Raw genomic sequence first — 20,625 nt, forward strand, 5'->3', positions numbered from 1 at the left:
CTCCCGGGCCCTCGTGCCTGACGTGGTAAAAATTCTGCCCCTTAAGTTTGCGGAATATTTGTAACATAGGAAGAGAATCTCAGAAGCAAAATGGTTGAGAACTCCTGAAGTACTTGAAAGGGGTGACACAAGCTCAAAACAAGTTTGTGTATAACTGTGCATTCTACAGGATATCCAGGATTTGAACTACCCTAATACATATCACATCATCCCAAACCTGAAGTAGTGTTGGCATATTAAGCGCTTTATTTGCTTGTTAATTTGTCTTTCACTTGGTGATGTGACAGTGTTACAATACATGGACTGGCTTTAAGTCAAACTAGTCAGTAGTCTTCGACATGAAGTCTTGAGTAGTACCACTGCAGATGGCAGCTTTTTGTAAGTTGTTACTAGGAACAAATTCTCCTTTAATGAGCAAAAGTGTGAATTGAGACCTATGATGTAACTGTGAGAAGGGAACAGCTTGTGGATGTGTGTACAGCATACTAGAAAACTAGCAAAAGCTGATCAACAGTTTTAATAAAGATGACACAATCCAACCTGCAATATCACCCGAGTTTGCTAAGGCAGAGTTCATGGACTCACTCTGCCCTTTCCAATGTTCAACTTAATTAACAGAGTCACTCACTCCTTTTCCAATCCTCCCAGGTAAACTGGCACACTTTATCTGTCCCTCAATTCAACCTTCATTATTTTTCTATCAACAAATTTGCATTGGAACTCTTCTTCTCCCCCTCAATTTATGCTTGGGGCCTTCTCTGCCTTCAACCCAGTTCTCATCTCTCACTCCTCAGTTCACAGTAACAATCTTCTGGCTTCCAGTTAATGCTGGCACTCTGACCCTTCTCAATCCTCAGTTAATACAAGCACTCTGATCCTTCTTTCCACTCACCTACCCTGCCCCCAGTTAATGCTGGTAACTACAAAAATAGCTTGTATTTATATAGCACATTTAATGTAATTAAACATCCCAAGGTGCTTCATAGGTGCCTTATAAAGCAAAATTTGACACCAAGGCACCAAAAGCAATATTGGGATGGATGGACAAAAACGTGGCCAAAGAGGTAGGTTTTAAGGTGCATCTTAAAGAAGGTGAAAACAATAGAGAGGAAAAGAGGTTTAGGTTGGAAATTCCAGAACGTATGGGCCTAGGCAGCCGAAGGCACGGCCACCAATGGATCAGTTAAAAGCAAGGCCAGAATTAGAGGGGCACAGATATTTCTGAGGTTTGTGAGGTTGGAGTAGATTACAGAGGTAGGGAAGGACAAAGTCATGGAAGGATTTGGGAAAAAAGGATAAGAATTCAAAAATCATGGTGTTGCTTAACAGGGAGCCAATGTAGACCAGCAAATACAGGGGTGATGCGCGATGGGACTTGGTGTGAGTAAGGACTCGGGTAGCAGAGTTTTGAATGACCTCAAGTTATGATTTTTTTAGGTGTTTTCTTTCTTGGGATGTGGGCATTGCTAGCTAGGCCAGCATTTATTGCTCATCTCCAATTGCTCTTGAGAAGGTGCCCATGAACCGCTGCAGTCCATGTGGTGTAGGTACACCCACAGAGATGTTAGGGAGGGAGTCCCAGTATTTTGACCCAGCAATAGTGAAGGAACGGTGATATAGTTCCAAATCAGGATGGTGTGTGGCTTGGAGAGGAATTGCAGGTAGTGGTGTTCCCCTCCATTTGCTGCCCTTGAACATCTAGGTGATAGAGGTTGTCTGCTTAGATGGTGCTATTGAAGGAGGCTTGGCGAGTTGCTGCAGCGCGCCTTGTACATGGTACACTTTGTGTGTTGGTGGAGGGAGTGAATGTTTAAGGTGATGGATGGGGTGCCAACTAAGCAGGCTGCTTCGTCCTGGATGATGTTAAGCTTCTTGATTGTTGCTGGAGCTGCAATCATCCAGGCGAGTGACGAGTTTTCCATCACACTCCTGCCTTGAACATTATAGATGGACAACAGGCTTTGGGGAGTCAGAAGATGAGTTACTCACCACAGAATTCCCAGCTGTTGTCCTGCTCTTGTAGCTACAGTATTTATATGGCTAGTCCAGTTCAGTTCCTGGTCAATGGTAAACCCAAGGTGTAGGTACTGGGATTCAATGATGGTAATGCCAATGAATGTCAAGGGGAGATGGTTGGATTCTCTCTTGTTGGCAATGGAGATGAATAATAGAAAGTGGGAGACTGGACAGGAATGTGTTGGTCTAGTCAAGTCTAGAGGTAACAAAGACATGAGTGAGAGCTACAATAGATGAGCTGAGGCAATGTGGGGTTGGGCGATGTTACAGAGGTGAAAATACACAGCCTTTAGTGATGGTGCAATATTCGGTTGGAAGTCCATCTTGGAGTCAGATTTTATATTGGCCTCTGGCAGTTGCCAAGGAGACGGTTGGAGTCAATAGTAAGGGAATGGAGTTTGTAACCAGGACCAAAGTCAAGAGCTTCAGTTTTCTCAGCCCTCCTGGTTGCTGAAATTTCCAGGCTGAGGTCAATAATTTAGGACTAGGATGAGGAGAAATTTCTTCACCCAAGGGTTGTGATTTTTTGGCATTGCCTGCAATTTGCAAATTTTGGGGGTCTCAGAGAATCGTGACATACGGACAGTGAAAGGGAATGTGGGGTTGAGGCAGAAGATCAGCCATGATCGTGTTGAATGGCAGAGCAGGCTTGAGGGACTGTGTGGTCCACTTCTGCTCCTATTTCTTATGCTCTTCGGCATGGGAATCATGCAAACTTGGTCAGGGGAAAGTAATTTTGGACAGAGCTTGGTCCTGTCTCGTATCATCTGTTAATGGACCCAGTTACAGATATCTTACAAAAGGGCTGGGTGGTTCTTCCAAAACTTCTCCCTGCTCTCCTTCCCCACCCATTCCACAGTGCATCACCATAAGAGGTAGGCTTGGCAGGATCACACTACCTCCCAAAAATCCCACCATTTCCGTTTATTGTACGGCCAACGTAAAATACGTATTGCATGACAGACATAAGTGAAGCCCATGACTCATTCTCAATGGCAATTTATCTTGATGAGATTGATGGCTGCAGAAAGCTGTAACCAGATTATAGGTGAAAACAAATTGATATCCCTGTCGCATGCCATTTTAACACTCCACCCTGCTCTCTTGCCCACATGTCTGTCCTTGGCTTTACTGCATTGTTCCAGTGAAGCCCAACGCAAACTGGAGGAACAGCACCTCATTTTCCGACTAGGCACTTTACAGCCTTCCGGACTGAATATTGAATTCAACAACTTTAGATCTTGACTCTCTCCTCCATCCCCACCCTCTTTCTGTTTCTTCCCCCTTCCTTTTGTTTTTTTCCAATAATTTATATAGATTTCTCTTCCCACCTATTTCCATTATTTTTAAATCTTTTATGCCCTGCTAGTCTTTCCACCCCACCCCCACTAGAGCTGTACCTTGAGTGCCCATTCTTAATTAGCACATTCGTTTAGATAATATCACTACCTTCAACACCTCTTTTTGTTCTTTTGTCTGTGACATCTTTTGATTATCTGCTCTTATCACTGCTTGCTTATCCCTACAACCACACCACCCCCCCAACTTCTCTCCCCACCCCCCCACCTTAAACCAGCTTATATTTCACCCCTCTCCTTATATTCGCTCAGTTCTGTGGAAGGGTCATGAGGACTCGAAGTGTCAACTCTTTTCTTCTCCACTGATGCTGCCAGACCTGTTGAGTTTTTCCAGGTAATTCTGTTTTTATTTTAGATATCCAGCATCCGCAGTTTTTTGTTTTTATCTCTTTTGTTTTTATATTGAGATCTGTCTGAAAGAGCAGCAAGGTATTTTTCCAAAATCCTGGATACTCCATGAGATGGGTGTGAAGGCAGTACCTTAAGTGGCATAGGTCCTACTCCTTTAATGCTAATGACCTGCTCAGGGGATTTGGGATGGGATAAGTACTGGTGGCAGCTAATATATAGAAGTCCCTTCTCATATCTGTTCTCGTGGTGCTGCAACCCACAAGAGTTTCCAAGCTTTTGCTTGCATGTTAGTATTACATCCGGATTGGCAAAAGTGAAAAATATTAGGAACACATCAATCATGTACCCTGGTAGAATCCTCATTTTTGAAATGGATGCATTCTCCAAACGGCACAGAATTGGTTCCTAGTCCTGAGGAGCTATGTGCTGGGCGCTGTAGAAGATAATATCATGGGTTTGCATGTTGGGAACAATGTGAGACTCTGGGATTAATAACCTGAATATGCAAGGAATGATATTGTTATTGGTGGGGAGTCACTTAGAACAACTGGGTTCAGGGTTGAATGTTGCTTGGAGAAAGGTCCTCATCTATACTGATTTATGTCCATTAATGCAATTAAATTGACAGAGTGGGATGGTAGAGAGAAGACAGGAGATGAAAGATAGGTCCTTGGATATGGGAGGGGCTATTCACTGATGTGTCCAGATCAAAATCCAGAAAGTAGTTAACAAGCCTTAAGGGTTCCAAAAAGGAGGAAAAATGTGCTGTCCATTGCCTAATAAGCTGTAAGCACTCAGGTGTTTGGGGATGTGGGGCTTTCCTTGTAAAGTCAAGGATTGCTGTAGTCGGATACATTAAGTGCTATTTATGGAGAAGTAGGACACTCATGGCAGAATGAGGACACAGGAAGCAGAGGATGTTAAGGGGAGTCACAGTCCCTAATGCATTGAAAAGTGAAAGGAGCTGAAGAGTACTGGTTTCCAAGCCTGTCCCAGAATAGTGTTTTGTCACTCACTGCTGAATTTGAAGTCAGTTTGGGCTTGGAATCAGTATTAAAACAATCTGCAAACATTTTGGTTTTGAGCATTGAAGGTGTAGCAAAGTCATTTTTAAGTGGCAAGAGAGACACAGTTGGAGATTAATGGGGGGATTTTCATGGCAATGAATGGTGCTGAAGATTATAATGTCTGCAGCATTGACTTAGTAATATTGAGGGGATAGAAATGGAACTTACCTCATAAATGTTTGTTCAGTACTTCAGGATGATGCTGAGGTAAAATATGGTCTCGGGCATTGATACGTTAGTTGAAGCTGTGGGTGTTAAGGTGGCATCAGACTTTGAAACAAATATTTTGGCTCAGTTTGTCAGTTAAAAGTGCATATTTTGTATTTATTAATCTTTCATAACCATTTCTTTAAGTTAAGGTTGTAAAACCCAGTCTTTAATTGCACACCATAAAGGCTTAAGCCAAATCCAATGGTTTTTCAGTGTTGTGACCTGGAGGCAGACATTTGATGAAGAGATCGTCCTGTCTGTCACTGAGAATGGATTTTGGCAACGTTTTGAAGCATCTGAGGGAGTTGATGCAGCCATTCTCTCAGTTGTAGAACATTGCATCTTCACATTTTATTGTAGTAACTTGGTATAATGAGAAGCTCTTCACACAAATAAGGTTCCAAAAAGAACAAAACACCTTAATAATACACATTGAAAATATATGCTGCATCGAGCACAGAATTCTGAATGCAATTCAAATAATGGCAGGTAGTGGGGGCTCAACAGGTGAAGTGACAAAAGCTAATAATCAGGTGTGCTACCTATCTTTTTATATGGATTGGGAGCAGCCAACTGCAGCTCAATAAGCATGCTCATAACATCAACCTTTGCTATGTGGAGCATGTGACTCCCAGCAGGGACTGATCCTGCAGTGTGTAGGGATGCTGAATGAGAAAGAGCTCAGGCTGATCAGAATGATGTTACCAATGGCAGGTTCAGGCCTTAGTCACCAAACATGTGGTTTCCCAATGGAAAATGATGACAGTAGAAAATAGATTTTTATTTTCTGCCTGAATAATAATAATCAAGAAGACATAATTAGTTGCCTGAAAATAATTTACTGTCTCCGGACCCATATCATCATACACACATTTTCCGATGGAGTTACAACATTATGAGCAGCTGGCAGAACATCAAGTAACATTTTCAAAGTACTGTACATGTTGTTCACAGACAATCAAACAACCAGCATAGCTTCCTGCTTTGAATCTTGAGACTGTACTAACATGCATAAAAGATGACTGATTTGTTGCGTTCTGTCAGAATCGCATTGCAAGGCAGCATGTAAAGAGAAAAGCAACAGATGCGCTCCCACAGGTCAGCTTTTTAAGCTTTTGTTAAATAATAAATGTGTTTTTTTTTCTCTTCTTGGTGAGGTCGATATCCCCAATGTTAGCCCAGTGTTCCAGTTGATGTTAAACTGATTAGATGTCATCTGTTGCTTGAGAATTATTTGATAAGACCTCTTGTATTTTAACATCAATTTTATATAAAATCCCATTTTTATTTTGCCTTCTATTGCTCTGTTAGTTCTGCTTTAGAGCTATGGACATCTGCTTATGGCTGGAGAAAACATTGGAGTGGGAGTAGGGAAGGATCCAGTTATCATGGTCTAATTAGGGACCAGCAATATAGATAGTCTAGGAATGAGGTTCTGCTGAGTGTTTGGGGAGCTAGGATTGAAATGAGAATGCAATATATTGCAGGTTATAATCTCTGGATTTCCGGAGCTATAAATCAGTTGTATTGATTATATAGGGTGGGATAAAGGCAACAGAGAGAATAATCTTAGCTTAATGGAAAATCAAGATGTAGGATCAGTTTTGGTGGAACTAAAAAGCAACAAAGGGAAGAAAACAAAAGTGAAAGTAGCTTATAGGCCTCCTAAGAGTGGTTGTTCTGATGGGCAGAGTATAAATGGAGAAATGAGAGGTGCATGTAACAAGGTGAATTCAGTCATCATGGGGTACTTTAACCTTTCAGTAGGCTGGGAAAAGCAAATTTGCAGTAATAGTATGGGTGACAAGCTCATGGGACATGCTCAAATTGATTTTCTAGATCAGTATGCCAAGGAACCAACTAGGAAACAGACTACTTTAGACGTAGTTTTGTGCAGAGACAGGATTAATAACCTTGTAGTAAAAGACCCTCCAGGGAACAGTAATCATAAAATAGAATTTTATGTTGAGTTTGAGAGTGATTCGTTAATTCCAAAACTAGGGTCTTAATCTAAACAAAATGAACTACAAGGCATGAAGCCCAAGTTGGCTAAAGGAGATTAAGAGTCTAGACTAAAAGATATAATAGTAGATATGCAATTGCTAACATTTAATTAATTAAATCATAATTTGCAACTATTAAATATTCACTTAAGGAATAAAAATCTCAAAGGAAAAGTGGTCCAACCTTGGTTAACAAGGGAAGATAGAGATAATATTAGATTAAAGGAAAGGCTTTTCATGTTGCCAAAAGAGTAGTAAATCTGAGGCCTGGGAGGGTTTTAAAATTCAGCAAAGAGTTACACAGAAACCAATGAAAAGAAAATAACACACGGGAGTTTTTATGTCTTGAATTTATGAATTCACTAGTTGAGTAAACTCGAATTGCAAGCCTTCATGTAGACTTGTTACCTGATGCTTGCTATCAATAATGGAGAGAGATCAACATAAGAACAAACTGTGATTGTTTATTGCAACAGAAGGCAGAGGACTAAATTCTTGCGTGATCCCACAACCACCTCCAGCTCTAGACTTCCAGTTAACTGGTGGCTCATGCTGTACAATGATTGGTCAGTACTGTCACATGGTTAGTCCACTTGCATTTCCTTAAAGGTACATGGTACTCCACTTTACCACATGAGTAATCTAGCTTAAGACATAAAAACAGATTGTAAAATCTTCTCTAGCTAAAGGGGAAGAGATAAGTAAGAATAAATATATATCCCTTGGAGGCAGAGCCAGGAGAAATTAGGAATAGCAAAATGGTAGAGACATTAAACAAATAGTTGGTCAGTATTCAGAGAATCCTGCTGGAGTGGGCAAGCTGGCGGGTGGGCACATGAGGACTCGCGCCCAACTCTTGGCAGCTGTAGTAATTATGGTTTTACTTAGTGTGTAATGTACCTTTAAGAATGATACTTGTTAAGGAAGATCACATGATCTGTAGTAACCAATAGGAGAGTAGTGTGGTCTACCTCAGCAGTCAGTGTAGAGATAGAGTTAGAGTTGAAAGCACATGTGTAGTTGCTGCTGAGTATATTGTAAATAAACTTAATGTTTCCACTCAAGAACTGTCTGCAGATCAAATCTATCATTAATAGTACAACTCGGCCACCTTACAACAAACTGGCGATGAGGATAAAACAGGATTGAACAGAAGAAATCAAGTTAGGAAGGAATTAGCACTGTACCTCACCCAGTGATTGTAAGCAACAAGCTCCATTAGAATTGAAGAAGTTATTCTCTCTCAAAATGCCACAATTTGGGAGAATTGATCCTTTTGAATCAGCCACAGACGATTGGTCTCAGTACATAGTTCTTTTTACAAGTGAATGAGATTATAGAAGAAGAGGAGATGAGTGATCCTCTTGAGTACTTGTGGGAGCCAAACCTATGATTTGATTCAAAGTGTGATGGCATCCAAAGCCCCAGATTTGAAAAAAAATTCAATGAATTGGTGGAACTCATGAAAGGTTACTTTCAACCCAAGCCCTCAGTCATGATTCAGAGATTCAGGCTTAATTTGCAAAATAGAGCCCTGGGCGAGACAGTTGCATGCAAATTTGAAGCAGCTAACAGAACATTGTGAGTTCGATACGACTCTGAATGACATGCTCAGAGATTGTTTAGTATGCGGTGTGAAAGAGGACTTTATTCAGAAAAGATTATCGTCCAAAGTGAATCTGGTTTTCAAGAATGCGCTAGAGATAGTGCTGGCCATGGAAAGCGCAGTAAGAGATTCAAAAGCTATACAGGGTGCGCAAAATAGCACCATCCTCCTCAACGGGTGGGAAACCTCAGCCAAAAGTGGCGCAAAACAGCAAGACTGCCGAGAAGTGAGAAACAGCCCCTGATAGGTGAAGAATAAAGAACAATAACTTAGCAGCAAAATCAAAGAATAATTTTGAAAGAGGTGGAAGCGATCAGTCCTTTAGCGATTGGCAGTTTAAAAAACTCAAATGCTACTATTATCACAGAAATGGACATATGATGAGGCAATGCAAGGAAAGATTCAAGCAGGCTTGTAATCAAAAGAAGAAGCTCAATGAAATTTACAATGTAGAAGAGCCCGAAACAGCAAATTTAGATACTTACACATTGTTTAATTTTAAATTTGGAAAGACAGAACCAATATTTGTCACAATGAAAATAAATGGCAAACATTTTAAAATGGAAGTGGACACGGGAGCTTCCACTACAGTAACTGGGGAACATACCTTTGGATATTTGAATAATGGTGAATATTAATTAAGCTTAGAACAAACACTCCAAACTAAAAAACTTACACAGGTGAAGACATTCAAGTAAAAGGCATAAACAGAGTAACTGTCCATTATAGAAGCCAATTGGCACAGTTACTCGTGATGGTGGTAGCAGGTGAAGGGCCAAGCCTCCAGGGGCTAAATTGTTTAAAGAAGATTAAGTTAGAATGGGCTGAAATTTTCTAGTTGCAAGCAAGTGCGCTATCAGAGCTACTTAGAAAGCACGCCACTGTCTTCAAGGATGAAATAGAGAAAATCCAGGGCCTGCAGGCCAAGATTTATGTGAATCCTGAAGCAACCCCTTGCTTTATGAAGGTAAGACTGGTGCTATATGCCCTGGGAGAAAAAGTTGACACTAAGCTTAACAGATTAGAAAAACTGGGCGTTATGCAACCTATTCAGTTCTCAGAATGGGCAGCGCCCATAGTCCCCATCCTTAAACCCAACCAAAGTGTCCAAATTTGTGGGGACTACAAACTGACAGTTAACAAAGTAGCCAAACTTGACAGATACCCCATTCCAAAAATTGAAGACCTGTATGCCAAGCTGGCAGGAAGGACAACTTACACAAAGCTTGACATGAGTCACGCTTATCAACGAGTAGAATTGGATAATGCTCCCCCGGGTATTTGTCACAATTAATACCCACAAAGGGTTGTACCAATATACACGATTGACTTTTGGTGTCTCCTCCACTTGTGCCATCCTTCAGAGAACAATGCTAAGCTTACTGCAGGCTCTTCCCCAGATTGTAGTCTATTTAGATGATGTACTGGTGACAGGATTCACTGAAAAAGAGCATTTGGCACATTTTGAAGAAGTCTTAAAACATTTCTTGCAAGCTGGAGTGCGTCTAAAAAAAGAAAAGTGCACGTTCTGAGCGAGGGAGGTAATCTATTTGGTCACCTGGCACCCAGTTGAGGAGAAAGTGAGAGCCATAAGAGAGGCACCTGCACCAAAGAACGCTTCAGAGCTCAAATCATTCCTAGGAATGATCAACCATTATGAGCGGTTCTTACCCAATTTGTGTACAGTGCTGGCCTCCTGCATTCTCTATTCAAAAAGAACCAACATTGGTTTTGGGAGGCGCCCAGAGAGAAGCTTTCACAAAGGTGAAACAATTGTTGCACTTGTCAAATCTATTAGTACGTTATGACTAGACGTAAGAATTGGTGCTGACATGTGACGCATCTCCCTATGGAGTGGGAGCAATGCTGTCTCATCGGATGCATGATGGCACGGAATGGCCAATAGGTTATGTATCAAGAATGCTCACCACAGTGGAACAGGGATACTCACAGATAGAAAAAAAAGGCCTGTGCATCATCTTTGGTGTCAAGAAATTTTACCAGTATGTAAACGGCCAACATTTTACGATTGTTTCAGACCACAAGTGAGGACAAGGCTATACCATCTATAGGCTCAGCAAGAATACAACAATGGGCCTTAATTCTGGCAGCATACAAATACACTTTTGTACATAGGCCTGGCAATCAAATCACAAATGCTGATGCCCTTAGTCATTTGCCTTTACAAGAAAATGATGAGCATGTTCTAATTCCACAGCAACTTGTTTTACTGTTAAACTGCTTAGATTCCTCGCTGGTATGTGCTTGACAGATCAGAGACTGGACAAGTCGGGCCCAATCCTATCTCAAGTATGAGAACAAGTGCTCCATGGTTGGTCTCAGGAGCCCGTATCTGACAAAATGAAACTATACTTCAACAGAAGACATGAAATAACCAGCCAGGATGGTATCTTATTGTGGGGACCATGAGTGATAGTTCCTCCAAAGGGAAGGGAACCACTTTTAATTGAACTACACAGTGCCCATCCAGGAATTTCCCGAATGAAGACCATAGCACACAGCTATCTACGGTGGCCTGAGATGGATGGTGAAATAGAGAGTTTAGTGAAGCACTGTGTGCAATGTCAGCAACTGCAAAAGTTGCCAGTGACAGCTCCATTACACCCATGAGAGTAGCCAGGTAGACCCTGGGTGCGGTTAAACATTGACTAGATTGGACCTTTCCTGGGAACAATGTTTCTGCTCATTGTCGTTTCCCATTCAAAATGGTTGGACATATATGAAATTAAGTCACCAACGTCGGGCGCTACAATTGCGAAACTACATCAGAGTTTTGCCATTCACGGACTACCAGAAGTAGTCGTTTCTGATAATGGCACGGCATTTACGAGTGCTGAGTTTCAATGCTTTATCAGCCTCAATGGTATCACTCATGTGAAAACTGCACTGTACCACCCTCCACCAAACGGACTGGCCGAAAGGGCGGCTTAAACGTTCAAGGCAGGCATGAGAAAGCTAACTGGTGATTCTTTGAAAACCAAGCTAACACGCTCTCTTTTTCATTACAGGACTACCCCTCACACAAAAACAGGTGTCATATCTACGGAGTTATTGATGAAACACCGTCTCAGGTCGAGATTGAGCTTAATAATGTTGAATTTAGAGGGGATGGTAAAGCCAGAAAACTAGACACTACTGGCATAGTCGCGAGAGGAAATTTACTGTGGGAGAGCCAGTATTCATGAAAAACTTCGGGGAAGGACCAAAGTGGTTACTGGGTGAAATAAAAACAGTGACTGGACCTCTGTCTTACCACGTGGAGGTGGAAGGCTGAATCATCCATAAACATGTGGACCATTTAAGGAGGAGAGAGACAAATCATCAAGATATGGTTCCACCAGTGATCACAACCAGGTCTGCATTTCCAACCCAACAATACAATAATATAATCATAGCCAAGTCTATGAGACCATGACTGAGGGAGGCCTCTGCCCAAGACCAATAATACCAGACATCATTGTGTCGCATTGCAATGACATCATGTGTGGGATGATGTCATCACATATGGAGGTTCATCACAGTTTGAGAGACAACAGAAGTGGGAATGGGAAAACAATTGAAAACCAGCCTGTTTTCTGTGTCCCAGTCGCTTTAAGGCTGCTGCAGACAGGCAAAGAAACAAACATAGTCTCCTGCCAGTGCTTCAATGAGGTAAGTGTACTAAGGCACAAAAAATTGGACATAAAGCCATCCAGTGTCGGACAGTGTCCAGACCAACTAAAAACTGACTGTCCGGTAGAAAACAAAACATCTGTCCACCCCACTGTGACCCCTAGTTCTAGACTCTCCCGCCAAAGGAAACAGTATATAGCCTGTTAAACCCTTTACGAATTTTATGTTTCAATGAGATCACTTCTCATTCTTCTAAACTGTAGGGAATTTAGACCCGGTCTATTCAAAATGTCCTCATGGCACAATCCCCTTATCCCAAGAATCAATCTAGTGACCCTTCATTGCACTCCCTCCAAGGCGAGTATATATGCCCTTAGGTAAGAAACCAGAACTATACAGCACTCTAGGAGTGTTCTGAACAAGACCATTTAGTTAATTCTTTTGTAATAAAGGCTAACATTCCCTTTCCGTTCCTAATTGCTTGGTGTACCTGCATGTTAACTTTCTGAGATTAGTGTACAAGGACACCCATAGTAAGGTATTATTAATATGAAATATATATTCATACATAAGTGGTTCTGCAACAGCTGCAGTGAAGTGTGGGGTCAGTTCTGCAATAGTGGAGACATACTTGATCAACTGTCCCTGAGAAGAATTAAGAATCTCTATCGTATATAGTAAATTAAGTTAATAATACAGAGGCAAGGCAATGATGTGAATAGGCTTCTGTTAATGATATGCTGGGAAGAGATAAGAGCAGTGAACTAATGGGCACTTACATATGGAATATCTAGAGTATAATAAATAACCTAACATATTAAAGGCATGCACAACAAATAGTAACAGTTAATCTGAACATTGTTGCTTTGTTAACAGCACGCACACAGAACATGATGACATTGGGACGTCACTGTCTTCCAATTATTGCAACACACTTCTTTCCACAACCTTCTGTCCCTACTACAGCACGCTGCATCTGTTACTCTGTTCAATATTACCTCCTTTACTTCCTCTGTTATCTTCCACATATATGTATCACTATTTACCTTCAAAGGCACGTCCTCAAAAATCTCAGCCTTCATGGGGAAGGTAAAGGCTGTTGATGCCTCACAAACAGTGCATCAGTGACCAACCTGATCACTGTGCTGCTCATTAAACCGACTGGTGCTGCTCTCGCTGGCACAGGCAATGCAGTGCATGACCTGCTGTCGGGCTCCAATTCTTGCACGAGTGGCACAAGTAAATGACTCTCTCCTTGTTGGAACACAACCACCGTATACACTGCTCCTCTATAAGGTTCAGCTGTGCTGTTTTATTTCTGAAGACCTGCATGCCTTTGCCCTTTTCCTGCAGTCTGTATGGGTCTTTGCTGTCGTCCTTGCTGCTGTTTTTTTCTCATCTGGGAGTCTCAATGATAAGCCCAGCTGCATTCCCATCCCCTGTAATTCAAAACAAAGACTTTTTATGAAATGGCTCTTGTCTTCCACAAGTGTTAAAAAGAGAAACATTTGCTAAAACAACTATAAAAAAAAACCTGGTCCAAAAGTTCCCTCGCAGCCTACAATGACTAACCAGAGACATATCTTGATAGCGGTGAGATCCTGTTAAATACTGTCTGTAAAAGCTGCTCATGGATTGTTCCTGCCATAATTTGCTGAGTAGGATAGGGAACTGATTTTTGAATTGGCACGGACACCAGTTTAACAAAAGGGCCCTGGTTCAGGTACAGGATCTATATTATCATATTTAAATGATGTCTATGCAGATGGCTGGCATAAACATGTATCAAGCACCTGGACCAATATTTCACTGCAAGCATTCAACCTGGAAAGTCACACAGCTGTATTCAACTTTATTGCACTGATTTTGGACCTTGAAAATGTGCACAGTATATCACAATTTCACCCCGGCCTAAAATAAAATATCTTTTGATTAACAATGAGCACTGCTAAAATATATTTTTTCAAATAATGAAATCTTGAACACATACACACACACTCACACTCTACTCTGGTCTCACCCCTATTTCCATGTTTCAAATTAAAAGAAAAGATGTCTGAGCTGTGGTTGTTTAATTAATCGTTTGGAAAGGCTGAATTATGGGCTTGAATTGCAAGGTCACCTCCGGCTAACTCAGTTCTGTACTTTGCTGAATACCAGAGCAGCTTTTGTGCTTTATACATCAAGCAGCCTCCATTGCTCAGTTCATACTAGTGATTTCAGATATGCATGAGAATTCCTGCAAAACGTAATCTCTTTTTTAGGGATGAGTTCAATAACCTGATTCACAACTTTTGAGAGCATCAACCCAGTCTCCTGACTAATGAAAATGCCAGTTGGCTCCGCACGGCTGGCCAACTTCGTAGCAGATTCATCCTGATAAGTGCCCATTACAATTTAATCTCCTCTTAGAGATTTTAAATTCAATTGATTAGATGAAGTGCTTTGAAATTATGAGTCCATCCTTCATGGCACGCCTGTCAATGATGCTGTTTTTCTTGCTTAAGAGTTTTGCCTCAGAATAACACTTACAGTACATTTAGTTTTCTAATTATAATGTCGCTATGTTATATTTAATAATGAAATTACAATAGTTTTTTTTCCAAAATGAGCTGAAGTGGATAATGAAGCTAAAGGAAGATTATGTGAATATTAAAGATAATCTGATTTGTTGAACACAGCATTGAAAGAGGTGGCCACTAAAAAGAGCAATGTATCGCTATGAATGGGCAGGTTCCACAGAAAACATTCTTCTCAGCAGCAAGATGGATAACAGCAAGCTCTCACCATGAGCCACTTGCATCTAAAGTACAGATTTTCTCCATTCATGATTTCCATGTAATTAAATTCATTCTCCCTCTCCAATTTTGTACCTTTTTCTTGAAGAAACTGACTCCAGCTGCTGTATGCTTTCATCATTGCTAGGCAACATCAGAAACTCTGTTCCAGTGGGAATTTGTGCATTTAAGTAGTGCTATTAAAATTTAAAAAATCCCCAAGCTGTTTAATGGAGGTATGAGGAAAATGGTCACTGAGATAATGAAAAAGGGGTCAAAAAGCATGGTCAACTGCATGGATTTTAAGCCGGGTGCTGAGGAACAGAAGAGTGTGGGAGGTTGAAGAGTTTTAGGGAAGCAATTTCAGACATTGGGACCTCAATAGCTGAAAATATGGCCACAAGTATGGGGTAAAAGGTGGGTTGGATGAGTAAGATGCCAGGGTCAGAATAATTGGGAAAGTTCTGATTGTTTATAGGCCTGGATGAGATAAGGAGGGGCAGGGTTAAGAAAGAATTTAAACGTGGGGATGAAAATTATACACTTCAAGCCAATGTAGGTCAGTGATGACATGGGTAAGATGACAGAGTGAACAGGAGTGTGATTCGATATGGGATGCTTAATTTTACGTGATTGGAAGTTTATGAAAGTTGGAGAATGGGAGGTTGACCAGGAGAGTGTTGGAGTGATTTAATCTAGCAGTGCCAAAGGCTTGTAAGAGGGTTTTAGCAACACTTTGTTTGAGATAGATTTGGAGGCAGCCAATGTAAGTATGTGGTTTTTGTATTAGAGAAGATGTAAAGTCAATGTCCTGGCCTGTACTCATCTGTCAAGCAACACCATCACAACAAATTGATTGGTCTTTCATCTCATTGCTAATTGTGAGATTTTGCTCTGATTGCCTAGTGCATTTGCTTACATTACAACAGTGACTGTACTTAAAAAGTAATACATCTTAAGTACTTTAAGGTGTTTCTCAGAGATGAAATTAGGTATTATTTAAATTGAACTTTTGTTTTTATCACACTCCTCATGCAGTGTCTACAAAAGTGAACCTTTCAGCAGGGATCGTGGGATATCTACCAGTAGGAACCCTGAATAATTATTCTTCTCTTAGCTGGGAGTAATTTATATCTTTCTCCACCACACACAGACTGAGGTTAGCTAACAAAACACAGGCTAGGCATTCAATCTAAGACCTTGCTCTGTATAGGTTAGTTATACACTAAACATTGCGTATACTAATTGAACCATTAGAGGAACTTTGAATACTTTAAGGTGAGTGTTCCACTTGTAAATCTGATTTCTTTACTTCATGTACAGTATGTCCTAGTGATTTAGTGACCTCCAGTGACCAGACTTTTCTTGTAAATCACACTTTTCTGCTCAAAATTTTCTGTTTACTCACAAGGTGACGTAGTGCCGAGGGTAATGTGGTTGATGTATGTTAGCAAAATTACAGGATTAAAGGGGACAGTGGTAATGTGGATACAAAATTGGCAAAGGAGCAAGGAGCAGGAAGTGAATGGTTATTTTTCAGGCTGGAGGGAGGTGTTCCTCAGGGATTGGCCTTGGGACCGCATCTCTTTTTGATAAGTGTTAATGATCTGGATTTTTGTATACAGGGAATAATTTCAAAGTTTAGAGGTGACATGAAACTCAGAAATGTAATAAACAATTGTAACAGACTTAAGGAAGATATAGGTATACTGGTTAAAGAAGTAGACACATGGCAGATGAAATTTAATACAGAGAAATATGAAGTGATACATTTTTGTAGGAAGAATGAGGAGAGGCAATATGCACAAAATGGTACAATTTTGAAGGGGCAGCAGGAACAGAGGATCCTAGGTGTGCATCTACACAAATCTTTGAAACTGGCAGGACCAATTCAGAAGGCTGTTTAAAAAAATGGGATCCTTGGATATATTAATAGAGGCATGGAATAGAAATGCAAGGAAGTTATGCTAAATCTTTATAAAATGCTGCTTAGGCCTCGGCTGGAATATTGTGTCCCATTCACAGCATTACACTTTAGGAAGGATGTCAGGGTCTTAGAACGGGTGTAGAGGAAATTTACCAGAATGTTGCCAGGGTTGAAGGACTTCAGTTATGTGGGGAGACTGGATAACCTGGTGTTGTTCCCTTTAGAGCAGAGAAGGTCGGGAGGAGATTTGAAGTTCAAAATCATGCAGGTCTTTGATAGTGTAAATAAGGAGGAACTCTTTCCAGTGGCAGAGGATACAGATTTAAGCTGATTGGCAAAAAATGGTGACATAAGGAAACATTTTTCATGCAGTGTATTGTTATGTTCTGGAACACACTGCCTGAAAGGGTGGTGGAAGCAAAATCAATGGCAGCTTTCAAAAGGGAATTGGATAAGTACTTGAAGGGGAAATAAATAAGAGAGTTATGAAGAAAGAGAATGGGAGTGGCACTAGTTAAATAGCTCGACCAATGAGCTCCTCCTTCTTTACTGTATCATTCTATGATTCCATGGAATCAGAAAAGAGAAAAAATATTTGGGACTGGATTTTTGTTGAGTTGGGAAGACTCTGTGGACTTATGAAATGCAGGCGGGATCTGGATACGGAAGTCCCAAACCTATTTCCGGCAGATCCCATTTTTGTCAGTTGGGGAGAGGGAACAGGGTGTAATTCACACATGAGGGAAACATGAACTCAGCAGGGCTATTTGAACTCAGTGCTGAGTATTAAATATTATTAAAGGATTAATTGTTTTTGACATGGGTAATCAATATAATTTTTTTTTGTTTTTATAAGAGATTAACTACTAGAGATTTACAAAAGTTTTAATGGGCTTCATGAATGGGAGTTGTTTTCCACTATTAAATGTACAAAGTGAGAGCTCATTTAGATTTTCAGAGGTTTATTTTATTTCATCCATACATGGCTCCTGAGTTCTGCCCCTGATGGATCATGGGTAAGTTGGCATGGAAGGTATGAGGGGCCATGAAGGATGGGTAGGGGTACAATTTGGTATTGAGATGGCATGGAGGCCACAGAGGGGAGATCGGGAGTTGATGGGAGCGGGGTCCAGCAGTTTGAGGAGTGAGGGCTAGAGGGCCTAAGTGCTTTATTACAACTGGGACAAAGTCCAAGAGGACCGAGGTGATTCTTCGAACCAACCTGCTTTAGCACTTACCTGCTCCTGTGGGGCCACCTAGGATCTGCTTCTGGGGTCAACGGACCTGACTCTATCTTGCAGTCCCCCGCTGCCCACCTCACCCACCCCGGTGTGAAAATTGTGTGTGACTGAGCACTTTAAATTGAGCAGGGTCTGCCAAATTGGGAAATTTCTTGACTTGAGCTACCTGCTCGGGTAGTGAAAATTTGACTCCATCCCAGATGTCTGAAATGATCCTTTCATTTGCGCCCGAAGCCCACTCAGTGCCTGTGCAATAAAGTTTAGAGCCATTTATGTCCAGCATTACATACTGGTGTACCCTGCACCAAAAAAATACAAAGGTGAAGCATTCTCAGGCTATTATGACAGAAACAAAATGTATGTCATTTTCATAATCCAAATAAGTTAACATAACCTTTTCTGGCCTTCATTCCTAGACCAGTAAACATAAACAAAACATTACACAACCGAAGATCACCTGTGACCAGTTCCTCTTTTTCTCATGGTGCCTTAAACTTTTGTATACGAGTGCTATGTCTTGGTGCCCATATTCCGCCCCCTCCCCTTGCTAGCATTGGAGACAGCCTGCTGACTCTGCTGTCTTGTTGGCCTTGATGACCTTGGCTGCCCTCTGGCCAGTGGAGCCTGTGCCAGCTCCGCTTGGGACGGAACGGCCAGTGCCATGGCTGGCATCTCCCCAATCATCGCAGCCTCATCAGATGTCATGGTCTCTGGCAAGGGGAGGAGGAGCTGCTGCTGTCATCCAGAGTGCCCAGAAAGGAGTCCGCGGAGATGATGAGCAGCTCGTGCACCAACGTGAGGTTGCCCTGGACCTCCCTGCTTGTCACTGATGGACGGCCACCTAGCTTGGATATTGGCTGCCTCATCCATCTCCCACACGGGCGCTGACCACCTGAGGTCATCTTTGTTGTTTTTAGTCCTGCCATTGACCACAGCCTCACCAATGGCTACTCCAATTAACCCTTTGGTTAACGGTTATTCCCTCTGGTTACATAGGCTCTGTGAGAGAGTGGGAAGTGTGCCAGTGAGTGTTGGGTCATCTGTTTGGTTGATGTGGCTATCGTGGTTGAATAGCTGGAAGTGTGTGCAAGCTGTGAGAGGTGGACGTGAGTCTTCCAGCTTTGTTAAATGTCTGATGAGATGAAGCTATAAATGTGAGGCATCAGTGGTGATTGATAGAGATTGTTGATAAGGGGGTGTGGTACATTGAGTACTGTGTGAAGCAAGTGGCGCAGTTGTTGAGATGTGATAAATATAGAAACATAGAAAATAGGAGCAGGAGTAGGCCATTCGGCCCTTTGAGCTTGCTTTGCCATTCATTATGATCATGGCTGATCATCCAATTCAATAGCTGCTTTCTCCCCATATCCTTTGATCCCTTTTGCCCCAAGAGCTATATTTAACTCCTTCTTGAAAACATACAATGTTTTGGCCTCAACTATTTTCTGTGGTAGCAAATTCCACAGGCTCACCACTCTCTGGGAAAAGAAATTTCTCCTCATCTCAGTCCTAAATGGTCTACCCCATATCCTCAGACTGTGACCCCTGGTTCTGGACTCCCCCACCATCAGGAACATCCTTCCTATATCTACCCTATCCAGTCCTGTTAGAATTTTATAGGTTTCTATGAGATCCCACCTCCTTCTTCTGAACTCCAGCGAATATAATCCTAACCGACTCAATCTCTCCTCATATGACAGTCCCACCATCCCAGCAATCAGTCTGGTAAACCTTCGCTGCACTCCCTCTATAGCAAGAACATCCTTCCCCAGATAAGGAGACCAAAAATGCATACAATATTTCAGGTATGGTCTCACCAAGACCCTGTATAATTGCAGCAAGACGTCCCTGCTCTTGTACTCAAACCCCCTGGCTATGAAGGCCAACATACCATTTACCTTCTTTACCACCTGCTGCACCTGCAGGCTTACCTTCAGTGACTGGTGTACGAGGACACTCAGGTCACATTGCACATTCCCCTCTCTCAATTTATAGCCATTCAGACAATAATCTGCCTTCCTGTTTTTGCTACCAAAGTGGATAACCTCACATTTATCCACATTATACTGCATCTGCCATGCATTTGCCCACTCACTCAGCTTGTACAAATCACACTGAAACATCTCTGCATCCTCCTCACCCTCCCACCCAGCTGTGTGTCATCTGCAAATTTGGAGATATTACATTTAATTCCCTCATCTAAATCATGAATATATATTGTGAATAGCTGGGGTCCCAGCACTGATCTCTCTGGTACCCCACTAGCCTGCCATTCGGAAAAAAACCCGTTCATTCCTACTCTTTGTTTTTTGTCTGCCAACCAGTTTTCTATCCATCTCAATACACTACCCCCAATCCCATGCGTTTTAATTTTACACGCCAATCTCTTATGTGGGATTTTGTCGAAAGCCTTCTGAAAGTCCAAATAAACCACAT

Source organism: Carcharodon carcharias, chromosome 3, assembly GCF_017639515.1.
Source record: "Carcharodon carcharias isolate sCarCar2 chromosome 3, sCarCar2.pri, whole genome shotgun sequence".
Taxonomy (NCBI): Eukaryota; Metazoa; Chordata; class Chondrichthyes; order Lamniformes; family Lamnidae; genus Carcharodon; species Carcharodon carcharias.